This window comes from Schistocerca gregaria, chromosome 11, assembly GCF_023897955.1.
Source record: "Schistocerca gregaria isolate iqSchGreg1 chromosome 11, iqSchGreg1.2, whole genome shotgun sequence".
NCBI classification, from domain to species: domain Eukaryota; kingdom Metazoa; phylum Arthropoda; class Insecta; order Orthoptera; family Acrididae; genus Schistocerca; species Schistocerca gregaria.
In genome coordinates, this window is record NC_064930.1 from 6,399,971 (window position 1) to 6,413,511 (window position 13,541).

The window sequence follows — 13,541 nt, forward strand, 5'->3', positions numbered from 1 at the left end:
CAACGCCGCAACCAAGGTAACTGATTGGAAAGTATGGGAACACATGACAACAAGTGACCACAATCTGATTACCTTTTCACTGGGAGACAAGGAGTGCCGCTGGGACATGGGGTGGGAGCTGCAATTCAACTACAATAAGGCCGACTGGGATCGCCTGGCGAGAGAGTGTGACATTCCGACATGGCCGGAGGGTGACGTAAACGTGGAGCTATACGCCGAAGAACTGGTGAGTGCAGTCAACAGAGCGGTGAAAGCAGCTGTACCAACCAGGAGGAGAGCCGTCGCGGCCTCCCCAACACCATGGTCGACAGAACTAGAACAGATGCGCCAGTCTGTAAGGAGGGCTAGGAGGTACTACCAGCGGTGTGCCGTCTGGAGGGAAAAACAACGATGGCTACAAATTTACAGAGAGGCGAAGGATCATTTTCAACAGGAGCTCAGGGCAGTCGACTTGCAAGCTGGGAAAAATTTGTTTTAAATCAACTCGCCACAGACCCATGGGGTACCCCTTACAAACTAGTACGGGAGAAAATAAGATCGCCCATGGTGCTGTCCACCGTCAGGAGCGGGGACTGGATGACAGAGACCTGGCAGGAAACTGCCGAGGTCCTTCTCCGGGTCCTGCTGCCTGATGATGTGGAAGAAGAGGATACAGAAGTACAAAGGCTGATCAGGGAGGAAGACCGACAAGATTATGAAAACAACAGTATGGTCTATCCCTTCTCAGAAGAGGAGGTCGAAGCCCAGATAAAAGCCCTCAAAAAGGGGAAGGCTCCTGGACCAGACGGTATCACAACGGAAGTAGTGCAGTTCCTGGCTCCCCAGCTGGTGGCACCTCTCACCAAGTTGTACAATGAGTGCTTGAGACTCAGAAAATTCCCTAACACCTGGAAGAAGGCAAATGTTGTAATACTTAAGAAAGGCCCAGATAAGGACCCAAAAGAAGCCAAATCATACAGGCCCATCTGCCTACTAGACATACTGGGGAAACTTTTTGAGAGGTTGCTGGCAGACAGACTGGCTGCACATCGTGTGTTGTGTGGGATGTGCGACAGGCAATTCGGTTTCCGGTCGGGGAGATCAGCGTCTGACGCTATCGCCCTTGCCGCGGAGGTCTGTGGCTCAGCCCCGCACAAATACATTGTTGGCATCATGGTGGATATCAGCGGCGCCTTCGACAATCTGTGGTGGCCCTCGCTCTTCTCTCGCTTGCGAGAGAAAGAGTGTCCAGGGCCGCTATATGGTTGTTTTAGGAGCTACTGTGAGGGAAGGGAGGTCTGGCTATCGTCCCCTAGCGGGAGGGTTAGAAAGAAGATTACAAAGGGGTGTCCACAGGGCTCTGTCCTTGGGCCACTCTTTTGGGACATAACAATGGAACCACTCTTAGAAGATCTGCAGAATAGCGAGGATGTGCTAGAGGGCATAGCCTACGCAGACGACCTCCTTCTGTTGGTTGGCGGCCGCAGCCGCGAAGAACTGGAACCGAAAATTGAGAGAGCAATTTCTATCTTGACCACATGGTGTCACAGAACAAAAATGACTATATCACCCAGTAAGTCTACATATCTGTTGCTCAAGGGACAACTAGTTAGGAACCCGACGGTGAGAATAGACGGCTCGCCAGTGCTTCGGCGACGTGAGGCCCGGTACTTGGGCGTAATCGTCGATGAGAGATGGAATTATACATCGCATGTTGACACAATAACACAGAGATCCCTAGAAACACTGAATAAACTCATTGGCATAGGACACAAGCGGTTTCACTTACCACCAGACCTAATCAAACTATATCATAACAGCATACTGACCTCCATTGTGGGATACGCGTCAGGAGTCTGGGCTCACAGGCTCACGAGGGTCATGCCTGCCATGGCCGTGAGGAGAGTGCAGCGGAATATGCTCCTGCGCTCTGTAGGAGCATATAGAACAACACCAGGGGGGGCGCTATTAGTACTCATGGGGCTGTGTCCTCTGGACATTAAAATAAGAGAACAGGCGGCATGGTACTGGGCCAAGAAAGGCAACAGGGATAAAATGATAGAAATAATGGGGATCTACACGGGCTCTAAATCGGAAATTAGAAATAGGGGGGAAGAACTTTGGCAAGAGCAATGGGATGCGGACGACGCAGGTCGGAGAACGCATGAACTGCTGCCAAATATTAAGGAGCGCTTACAGCTCAGATATTTCAAGCCATCAAGAGGACTTCTGCACTTCCTCACTGGACATGGACCCTATCCAGCATACTTATGCAGATTTGGGAAACGGGCTACACCAGCGTGCGACTGTGGGGCCCCACAGGGCACCCCAGACCATGTGGTGTATGAGTGCCATCTCTTTGACGAAGTAGCATCACAACTCAGACTCCAACTACCAAATCAAGACACGTACCACTTACTCAGGCGCGAGGATCACTTTCAAACTTTAAATAATCTTGCGAATGAGATCTCGGGCAAAATATTAAAGGACTTTCTTAGGAACAATCAAAATTAACCCGAAACTGACAAACACCTGACCAGACCTAAGTGCACCCGTCCCTTTCCGCCGGACGTGGAATTGGCCAGCCGTTTCACGGCTGGGATCCGCCACGCTCCTGGACCAGGAGGAGGGTGCACATTTCTACCGGATTTGACCAACACACCGAAATTGACAGTAGCGTAGGAATAGGATAAGAAGTAGGATAAGTTAGGATAATACCTTAGCATAAACTGCAGCGGTTCAAACGTCTTAGGCCAGCCCGGTGCCAGGGGCATGCCCACTGGGATCAGCTCAGTGGGCCCGGCCACAAACAGTAGGTTTATACTCACGCTGGCACGTGTGTAACGTTGCAGTTAGATTAAGTAGGTTAATATTAGAAGTAGAAATGCCCATAGTGAAAACAAAAAACTAACACTAAAAAGTAGGTAATAATATTAAGCAATGAATGCTGTAGTAATTGTATTATTGTATGTAAGCAAAGACCCACTAATGCTTCAGGTGGTGGGTTATTCTGTATCAAAATATAACATTGGTTAATAAAGAATTTTTTTTTTTTAAAAAAAAAAAAAAAATGCTTTATCTGCGCCATTCGCCTTAATCACATCTGAGAGTAATTCTTGATAATACGCCTGTCGCTAATTGTTCCTCATCACAGATACTGTTTGCTATACGGCCACGATGAGCAACTGATTTCCAAAATTCGTCTTCCTCCTGTGAGGATGGAACTCACGACCCCTGGTTTACTAGACCAACGCTCTACCACTGAGCTAAACAGGCGCCGCCTAGCGGCACTTCTGCGTACTTCGTCCGTACGGTCGTCTGAATCATCAGACGTCAGCTGACAACACTTCATATTTTCGACTAATATTTGCAGCTATGGCGACCCATTACTGCTTGGCTACACATCTGACACGTAGCCGTGTTCTCTCCAACCAAAACCACTTGCACTTCAGAACATGACTTTCACACATGTCTACAAAATCACCTTCACTTCAAATACAGTTTTCTTGCGTCTGATGGAGACGTAGGCAAATTTTAAAGTTGCTATTTCAATTACATCACGTTAATCAGAAAATCGGTAATTTACATCTGCAGCGGAAAAAATTCCGTTCCGCCCAGTGTAGGGCTCGAACCCACGACCATGTGAATAAGAGTCTCATGCTCTACCGACTGAGCTAGCCGTGCTGCCTCGTTGCATATCTGCTTTGCAGCAGATCACACAGTACTCGTTTGGGTTGCGTGGTCCCATACAGAATCTCTCCATGCTTCCTAATGTTTTCCTAAAGTCACACTCGTCACGTACTTCACTTTTATATCATATTCACTTCTGAGAGGTAAAGGAATTGCATGAAAATCTGCAGAGCTAGCGGCGTCAAAATTAACACACATACTTGATGTGACTCAAAAGCCGAACGAGTTACTTTCCGACGTTGTTTTAGATGTGCAAGTGCCAGTCACACCTCGCGGTGAGGCCACTCTGCCGACCATTTCGCTAGTTAACACCGGTCTTGTTGTGTGTGTTTCAAGCTCAAGACCATCTCCAAGCACAAAATGGTCAACAGCAACATTCAGACGGTTTCGTACTGCTCAATTGCTACATTAAAACGATATGTTTCTTTTTCAGAACTGGAAAAACACGACCGTGACACTATTCGAACCTGCAATCTTCGGATCCGAAGTCCGACGCCTTATCCATTAGGCCACACGGTCACCGACGACCAAGTATAACTTATATATGACTCATTTTGAAACGCTCAGACCCCCTGAGGAATTGAGTTTTCGTTCCACACAGCCGCTGCCCCTTACACTTTCCCACCCATTCGTTACATTCAACCTCTTACGAGACCGACCAAACATAGACAGGAAAACAAGACCACACACTTTGCGCATTCGGAATCGATGGCAGGGTGTCCCTCGCCGCATTTGCTACGATGGCCATTTGCTACTTCTGCAGAAGCGGCGGCGGCGGCGGCGACGATGACGACGACGACGACGACGACGACGACGACGACGACGACCGCGAGAGGCTCTGAGATTTGTGAGAAGTACATCTATAAAATGTAATTCAGACTGCCTCGTCCCACCTTATGCCGTACCGCTTTGGCAAATGCTTTATCTGCGCCATTCGCCTTAATCAAATCTGAGAGTAATTCTTGATAATACGCCTGTCGCTAATTGTTCGTCATCACAGATACTGTTTGCTATACGTCCACGATGCGCAACTGATTTCCAAAATTCGTCTTCCTCCTGTGAGGATGGAACTCACGACCCCTGGTTTACTAGACCAATGCTCTACCGCTTTTTTTTTCTTTTTATCTGCGCCATTCGCCTTAATCACATCTGAGCGTAATTCTTAATAAAACGCTTGTCGCTAATTGTTCGTCATCACAGATACTGTTTGCTATACGGCCACGACGCGCAACTGATTTCCAAAATTCGTCTTCCTCCTCTGAGTATGGGAACTCATGACCCCTGGTTTACTAGACCAGTGCTCTACCACTTTTTTTTTGTATTACTTGATATGCCATTGTTTAAAATTTAGGGCTGACACTCAGATTCAGGCCTGCGGAAACAAAGCGGGCAGGGGTCGAAACCCGAGGCCTGGCCACGATGACTCCACCGTCCTGTTTCCGAATGGCACCTGTACTACGGCGTCGTACTTTCCCCTACTGTCGCTGTTCTTGGTCTCACGTTTGTTTTTCTTGTTCGTCCTAAATATCCACGAAAACTTCAGTCCAGGTTTAGAAAAGTAGTTTACAGAAAGGTGGCAAATCCAGAAACAGTATATAGGAAATCGGCTAACACAGGCGACCTTAGCCAACACCCTCCCTTTCAAATGTCAGGCTAAGCATATTTGCAAAATCTTCACGGAGTCCTGGCATGCGCAATCGGTTCCAGTAAGCAGTAAGAATGTACTGTCGAAACGTAAGGTGTTCATCCTCTTCATGACAACTAATAACAAAATGTACGAAGTGTCCAAGCAACCACATAACGGTATTGAGCTTCGTTCGCGGATAAAAGGAAGAATCGGGCCGTACGATGATGTCAATGGTGTAAGCGGTTTCGGCAGTCCTAGTGACAAAAGCCAGTTGTTTCCTGAGCCAAATCCAATTAGCAAGGTGCCCACTGCAGGTGAATCGATGCTCAAGTGTGTCCTGGAGACCACACCGAGTGCAGTTGTCCGTGTCAGAAAGACCAATACGGTGCAGTCGTACGTTGGTGGGGACCAAACCATTAACTACCCTACACCACGTGGACGCCACAGCCATAGTGTGGATCGGCAGACTAACATTCCTCCAGACGTTCTTCCAGGACACTGATGGAGACGCCAGTTCGATTGGATTGGGACCGGCCAGCCCCTCCCAACGGGCAATCAAGCTCTTGGTCGTTGGCACCGGTCGTCGCAAGAAGACGTCACCGAGGTAACTAACCGCAATATAAAATTCCCGGACGTGTTTCAACTTAAAATTGAGGCGACCGACGTCGACAGGTGGAGCAAGGCTCTTCGGATTCACAACAGTAAAAAGTCTGGATGTAATTGAAGTATTTCTTGCGTAACAATTAGAGTCGTACGGCGGACGTACAAGGCAGATGCCTTGCGAGTAATGTCAGTGAGGCCCAAGCCTCCGGAGATACGCGGTTTCGTCATAACCTCGTAACGCAACTTGAATAGATGACCCTTCCATATAAACCTGCTAGACAATTGGCGCAACCTTTTCGCCACCATAATGGGAAGTGGGAACAGCTGAGCAACATAATAGGCTTTACATAACACGTATGTGTCTAAAATTCTGATTTTTTGCAAAATGGTAGCAGAGCGCTGCTCATGGACCATCAGAGCCCCCTGTATCTTCTCGGTGACAGATTTCCAATTAAGAGCCGTCATTTTTATGGGACACCGATCAATGCTAATCCCCAATGACGTATGGCGATCGACAAAAGTGGCCCAAGGGACATCAGCATCGCGAAACCCTCGAAAATCAAGGAACTTACATTTACCCTGATTGAGACGCGCTCCAGAGACACAACAGTATGCATCAACTGCCCCTTTCAACAATGTGATATCATCACGTTGACGGAGGAGAACAACGACATCGTCCGCGTACGCCTTAACAGTGAGCTTCCCACCAGAGAGGGTCATACCCTGAAGCTTGAAAGCAAGAGACCGAAGCAGCGGGTCCAGGGACAATATGAATAGAGACATAGAGAACGGACTACCCTGAGGTACCCCTCGGCGGATAGCAAAGGGCGGCGTCAGCTGCCCATTGACTGACACCCGAGCAGTTATTCCCCAATACAAATTACCAAGAACACCACGTGATGAAAGCGTTAAAACCAATTGTATCTAAAACACGATTTAAAAACACATGACTGACGTGATCAAAAGCCTTGTAAAAATCGAGGAAAGCAAAGGCACAATGAACGTTTGTAACCGCCGCAACCGAGACAACATCCCGATATTCGGCTACTGGGGTCAGAATAGATCTACCAGGAAAACAACATTGATGTGCACCAATCACACCCCGAAGCAGAGAAGACAATCGACTATTGAGCGCTCTAGCAGCTGTCTTGTAATCAAAGTTCAGCAATGTGAGCGGACGAAGATTGCCAGCAGATAAACGACCAGTGGACTTCGGAAATAAAACAATTTTCCCTACTTTAAAATCGGCTGGCACATCCATCCCCCTGACAATCTCATTTAAAATCTGCGTAAAAGTGCCACCCAAAAGAGGCCAAAAACGGAGATAAAATTCTTTAGGCAGGCCGTCTGGACCCGGCGATTTACCGGACGGAGAGCGAGCAATAAAATCGAAAACATCATCTACCTGGAACTCCCGGAGAAAGTCGCCGTTCGCGTCAGGCGTGATCGTCGCAGGAAGATCCTCAAGGACATCATCAGAAAGTGACGCACCAGAATCATCGGCAGAATAGAGACTAGCGTAATACTGATGAAGAGCACGAGTCATATCCTCCTGTGCAATAAGCTGTCGTCCATCATCCACCATAAGAGAAGAGATGAAGGTGCGACGACGTCGAGTCTGATGCCGCAGCAGGTGGTACAAAGAACCCAGTTCACCTTCAACAAGAGAGTGAGGTTTCGACTTTACTTGCAGACCATCCAACTGTCGTCGTTTGAGGGTCAAGAGCTTTGCTTTAATACGACGAACATCATGGATCCGCAGAGGAGAAGGACCCGCCGCGTCATACAGTTCACGCAGGACAGAGTAGTAAAATTCATACTTGTTCTTAAAATCGCGCGCCCTTGCGGCACAGTAAACAATCAAAGACTGACGAATCATGGGCTTGGCAAACGCAGTCCACCAAACGAGCAAGGAGGGGTAACGCGGGACAGAGCGAAGACATCGCTCCCACACGGCACTTACAACTTCATCAATGGCACTGTCGGCAAGGTGGGAAACATTTAACATCCACTGGGAACGATAAAGTTTTGCTGGTTGGTGACTAAGGTTTACAGTTGCAGTAAAAGCACAATGGTCAGAAAAACTAGTAGGAATAACATCGACAGAAAGAATGTTATCACATAAAAAATCAGAGAAGTAGAATCTGTCGAGTCTACTGCATGAGGACGCGGTAAAATACGTAAATTTCACCAGGGTTGGATATTTGTGTTCCCAAACATCACGCAGGTGCATCGTACGAACCAAGTCATGTAAATCTCGGCAATAATTAAAATTGGGGGACTGATCTTCAGGGCGTAAAACACAATTAAAATCGCCTCCGAGCAGGAGACTCCGAGGACTCTTGCGCAAAAGATAAATAAGCTCTTCCTTATAAAAGCGCGATCGAGCCACAGTGCGACCCGAACCAGAGGGGGCATACAAAACAACTAGGCAGAGATCAAAAAGACGACAACCAATCCCACTGCCAGAGTCAAGGAATTCAATGTCAGTAACAGGAATACCTTCTCGAAAGAAAAGAGCAGTTCCTGTTGAATTTTCCGGTGCGACATTAAAAACAGTTTGAAATCCAGGTAGAGAGAGATCAGAAAACAATACTTCCTGCAAAAATAGTATGTCTGCACAGGAGTCGTAGAGAAACTGCCGCAAAGAGGCAATGCGAACGTCGGACTCAATACGGTTAACATTTAAGGTAAGAAAGGTGTATGCTTGAACCATGGAGAGAAGAGCGAGGGAAGAAATCACCTACACCGACGCATCAACATCACAGTCCATAGCAGGGGAGACGGAGGCATCCGAGGGAGGGGGACTGCTACCCTCTTCCGCGGATCCCTTACGTTTCGGTTTTTTACGAACAGCATTGACGTTCGGCTGAACGCGCAACTTGCGTCGGCTGACGGGCAAGGAAGCGGCAGCCGCCGGTGACGTAGGAGGGTCAACTTCTGTATCCGACAACACCCGCGCCGGTCCACAGTCAGGGTCCGGGGTCGCGGGGGAAACATCCGACGAAACGGACTGGTCTACACCAATACTAGCTTCCGGCAAACATGGACTACACGGAGGCGAAACGTGAGCAGGAAGCTCCGAAGCTGCTAAGTTGGAAGGAAGCGGAGCAGCTCCGCTGGCAGAGGTATGGGGCAGCGAAGCAGGAAGTTGTTGCGGCTCAACTTGTTGTGACAACGAAGTCGGTTCGGAAGGCGGCGCCAACCGGCCCGACCGACGAGCCGACTCGAGAGAAGCCGCGTCGGAAGCCGGAGGGGCGTCAGCAGCCGCTACCGGAACAGCTACTTCAGGGGAACAGGGAGCATCTACACTACTCTGTGGCTCGGAGGATGTCGGTCTCTCGGAGTGGGGCATCTCGCGGAGATCCTCATCCGTACTATTTCCATCTTGTGCGCGACGCCGTTTATTATTCAAAAGCGGCACACCCACCTGAGGAACAGACGGAACAACATCAGATTTGGCACGCAAAGGAGGAAATTCTGTGTCAGGGGCGTGCAAAACCTGCGGCGGGGCGCTACTACCACTGGACTGTTCGACACTTTTTTTTTCACTTGCTGCTTTATATTTAATGACCCACCGCCTAATTTCTTATGGTGGGTCTTATATAGCCTCTTGGCCGCTGTGGCTGGGTCCGGGGTCCGGAGTGGCTGATTGTGCCATCACCCCGGCTCCCGTCCCCACCCACACCGTTGCCCGTGTCCCGCCACGTGGAGGCGGGCTTTGTATGGTTCTTATCTTTTTTTTGTTATTGTGCAGCATATTAAAATCTTAAAACTAATATAAAATATAAAATAAGTAGGATACAGACAGACAGACAAGTATACGAAAGAATTAAGAAAATAATAATACAAAAACTTAATAATTAATAGGATGTTTGGAAGAAGTAGAGAAAAGGGAAAGGAATAGGGAAAGGAATGGTGTAGTATGGGCCCGTCACCTGGTTGTGGGCGGCGTCCAGGGTCTTGGAATGATCCTCAAGTCGCTGGACGTCGCTCACCATTCCTTCTAATGTCTGCCATTCTAAGTACTTACTTAACTATGGAAGGTTGAGGTACATTAGCCAACTAACCCTCCATGTCTAGTCTGCAAAGCTACCTTGTGATGAATAACAAATAATGCCCAGCTTTTTGATCTGGCTCAGAAGTTATTGGTGGAAAGTTGTTATGGTAATGGTAATAGAGGTGAGATGGAATGTGGCTGTTTATTTCGGGCTTGCATGGCTCCTAATAAAGACTGTTCGGTTGTTAGCACCTCCCGGCCCCGCCGACAACACGGCCTGAACGGTGGTTTTCCCCGATCTACAAGATGTATCTGTCGGGTTGGGCTCAGTCAAGAGGAACCACAATTAAGATCCTTCCATCCAGGCCGTGTGCCGCCTCTTACCAGGAGGCGTAGGTCCCTTGAGGAGGTGCCTACCAATAAGCTTTGGCTTCGATGGTATTGGTAAAATAATGGTTATGGTAGCGGTTGTACAGCTGCATTAAAACTGACAATTTGTGTTGAAGCAATAAGGCTTATGATACTGCATAATGCGTTAGTTAGCACCTCCCGGCCCCGCCAGCAACACAGCCTGAAAGGTGGTTTTCCCCGATCTACAATATGTATCCGTCGGGTTGGGCTCAGTCAAGAGGGACCACAATTAAGATCCTTCCATCGAGGCCGTGCGCTGCCTCTTACCAGAAGGCGTAGGTCCCTTGAAGGGGTGCCTAGCTTTAAGCTCATGTTAGACATGGAGGTACTATTAACTATATACATATTTACATTTAGGTGCAATCAGTTTTCCACAATTTCTGTGACATATGCACCATTTGTCGGTCTTTCGGGAAAAGTCTTTGAGGCCACTTTAGTTGACACTATGGGTCATACGCGCTGGACGCCTCAATATCTGTGTTGGTGCCTTGGTCTGCATCTGTGTCTTCTTCTTCTTCACTCGATGTATCAGTAATGTCTGTGATCCTCTGGGCATCCTGTTGTCTGGTTGTGCCGACTTGCCTTCTGTATGGTCTGTTGCGTAAATATTCAACATGTTGAATCTTTGAGATTTCGTCAGTCAGTGTATTAAGTTCAGTCCACCTTTCAGGATCGCGTACTATGGCATGTAGTTCATTTTGTGTGTTCAAGTGGTCTACGGGTACTGTGTGTCTTGTGATCGTGCGTTGTCCGCAGAAAAAGACGATGTGTTCAGGGGAACCTTCTTCCCCGCATGTGCATCTATTAGTCTGCTGCAGACTCACGCGGTTCAGGTGCGTGGGATAGGGGCCGTGTCCTGTGATGGAGTGTACCATACCGCGGCTGGGATCGATATGTTTCAGTTTTAGTCTTTCCCGGATGTCAGGGAAGAAGTTGTATACTCGGCGGCCCTTATCGCTGTTGTCCCACTCGCTCTGCCAGGTATCCACTCGCCATGTTTTAAGTTGGCGTGTTGACTCAATCGGTACACCAGTGATCTGCCGAACCTGGTCTATTCTCCCCATCCTAAGCCAGTACATTGCTGCACGGTACCTGATTGTGATGTCTATTGGGAAGATTCCCATGACCACACATAGTGCATCAATTGACGTTGTGTTGAAGGCCCCAGTTAATCGAAGTAAAACACTTCTTTGTCCTCTACGTACGATGGTTCTGTTGGTTGAGAGACTCAATCTGTGGGCCCATGTACTGGCAGCAAAGCATAGTACTGACTCGAAGAGAGCACAATGGTATGTTCGTGTGACTGACAGGGGTAGTCTAAATTGTTCCGAATTTAGCCTTGCCAGTTTGTGTAGTAGCTTTTCTGCTTTGTTTGTGCATATTCGCATGTGTTCGTGGAAGTTCAAACGTTCGTCAATGTATACTCCTAGATAGCGTGTAGCCGCGAGTCTTTTTATGTTTGTTTCCCCTATTTTGACTGTTGGGGTCCTGCGTAGGATGCCCTTTAACAGTGTGTATGTTGTTTTGGTTTCTGCTATCTTTAGTTTGTTCTTAGCACACCATTTGGTTATTGTATGAAGTGTTCCATTGGCTCTTTCTTCTAGCTGGGCCAGGTTATTTGCTGATACAACCACGAGTAGATCGTCAGCATAGGCGACAACTCCATCTGTCAAAGTGTGCTCCTCTAGTAACTGTAGGAACGGTTCAATCACTATGTCCCAGAAGATGGGGCCGCAGATCGACCCTTGTGGACAGCCTTTTGTAATACGTTTGATTACTTTCTGATTGTCCATGTGCCAAACGACTGTCCTGTCTTTGCAATAATCGATGAAGCTATTGTACAGGGATTCCGGCACCTGCAGGTGTCTGAGCCTCTTGAACAAGGCCGGCCACCACAGGTTATCGAAAGCACCTGATATATCTCTCATAATGGCAAGTGTGTATTTGTTAGGTGTGTTATGTACTATTTGGAGTGCTCTGTTTATTGCGTCGTCTATAGATTTCCCTTCCCTGAAGCCGTATTGGTGTGGTGTTAGTCCCCGTAGTGTTCTATGTGCTCGTAGTCGTTTACAAAGTAGTTTCTCTTGTATTTTACTCAGTGTGTTGATGAGGCATATTGGACTGTATGACTTGGGATCTGAGGGGTCTTTGTCTGGGGCTTTTTTGATGATGACCGCCTTCGAGGACTTCCACACTGCAGGCACTCGACCCAGCCTTAATGCGTCGTTTAGCAATGTTGTGAGATATGGGGTGATCTGCGGTGCAATTTGTTTTAGTACCTCAGAGTGGATACCGTCTGGTCCTGGCGCCTTTTTGTTTTTTAGTTCTGAAATCGCTATCGCGACTTCTTCCTGTGCAAAAGGACAGACGACAGTTGGTGTAATGTATGCTGTGTCGAGTTCGCGTCTCAGTGCTGCTTGTTCTGGTGTGTCAGTGTCAGCGATGTCATCAGGCAGGAGTTTGCTTAGCAGGAACTCCGCTGTGCGTCTCCAGCCCTTAGTCATCGCGCCGTCTTCCTGTCGCAGCGTTCCCAGAACCAGTGGGCTCTTTACTTTTTCTGTCACTATTTTGTATGGTTCCCCCCAAATGTTTAGTTGTGTTTGTGCTGCTACATGGCTGTTCCAGTGGTCTTTCCTGGTCTTATTCAGCTCGAGTTTGTACCTGTCCTTGGCAAGCCGGTAGTCGTGTAGTCGTACTTATCATTCTCTGTCTGAGATTGCTCGTTGATAAAGCTTACGCTTACGTTTTGAGTCCTGTTTGAGTCGCGTTAATTGTGTGGTCCATGGAATGTTTTGGTGTTTTGTCTTGCTTTGTGTAGGTATGCAGGTGTTCTGTATTTTTGTGATGATGTCCGTCAGCATGTGTGCTCGGAAGTCAACGCTACCGGTGATGTCGTGCAATGTGTGCTCATGTATTGTTCGTCTGACCCTATTCCAATCCGTTTTGTTAAATAACAGTCTTTTGGGTTGTGTGACTGAGTTGATGTTGGATGTACCATTTAAGGTTAGTGTGATGATGTTGTGGTCGCTAGCTGTGATCTGATCATGTACAGTCCAGTCTCGTACACGGTTAATGGCAGCATTGTTGGCGATGGTAATGTCTATGTTTGATGTGTAGCCGTTGTGTCCGGTGTAAGTCGGGTGGTGTCCTTCTTCGTTGAGTATGTGGAGTCCATTTTCATTAATGATGTCGTTTATGATTCTGCCTCTGTCGTCAGTTCTGTCTGAATGC

At 47.9% G+C, this 13,541-nt stretch overlaps 2 non-coding genes across 2 annotated transcripts; both read right to left on the reverse strand.

Moving 5' to 3' along the window:
* Positions 1-3,183: 3,183 nt before the first annotated feature.
* On the reverse strand, positions 3,184-3,255 carry Trnat-agu (transfer RNA threonine (anticodon AGU)). The gene has a single exon. It is a non-coding gene; the product is annotated as a tRNA-Thr (tRNA).
* Positions 3,256-3,590: 335 nt separating this feature from the next.
* Trnak-cuu (transfer RNA lysine (anticodon CUU)) lies at positions 3,591-3,663 on the reverse strand. The gene has a single exon. It is a non-coding gene; the product is annotated as a tRNA-Lys (tRNA).
* Positions 3,664-13,541: the final 9,878 nt, after the last annotated feature.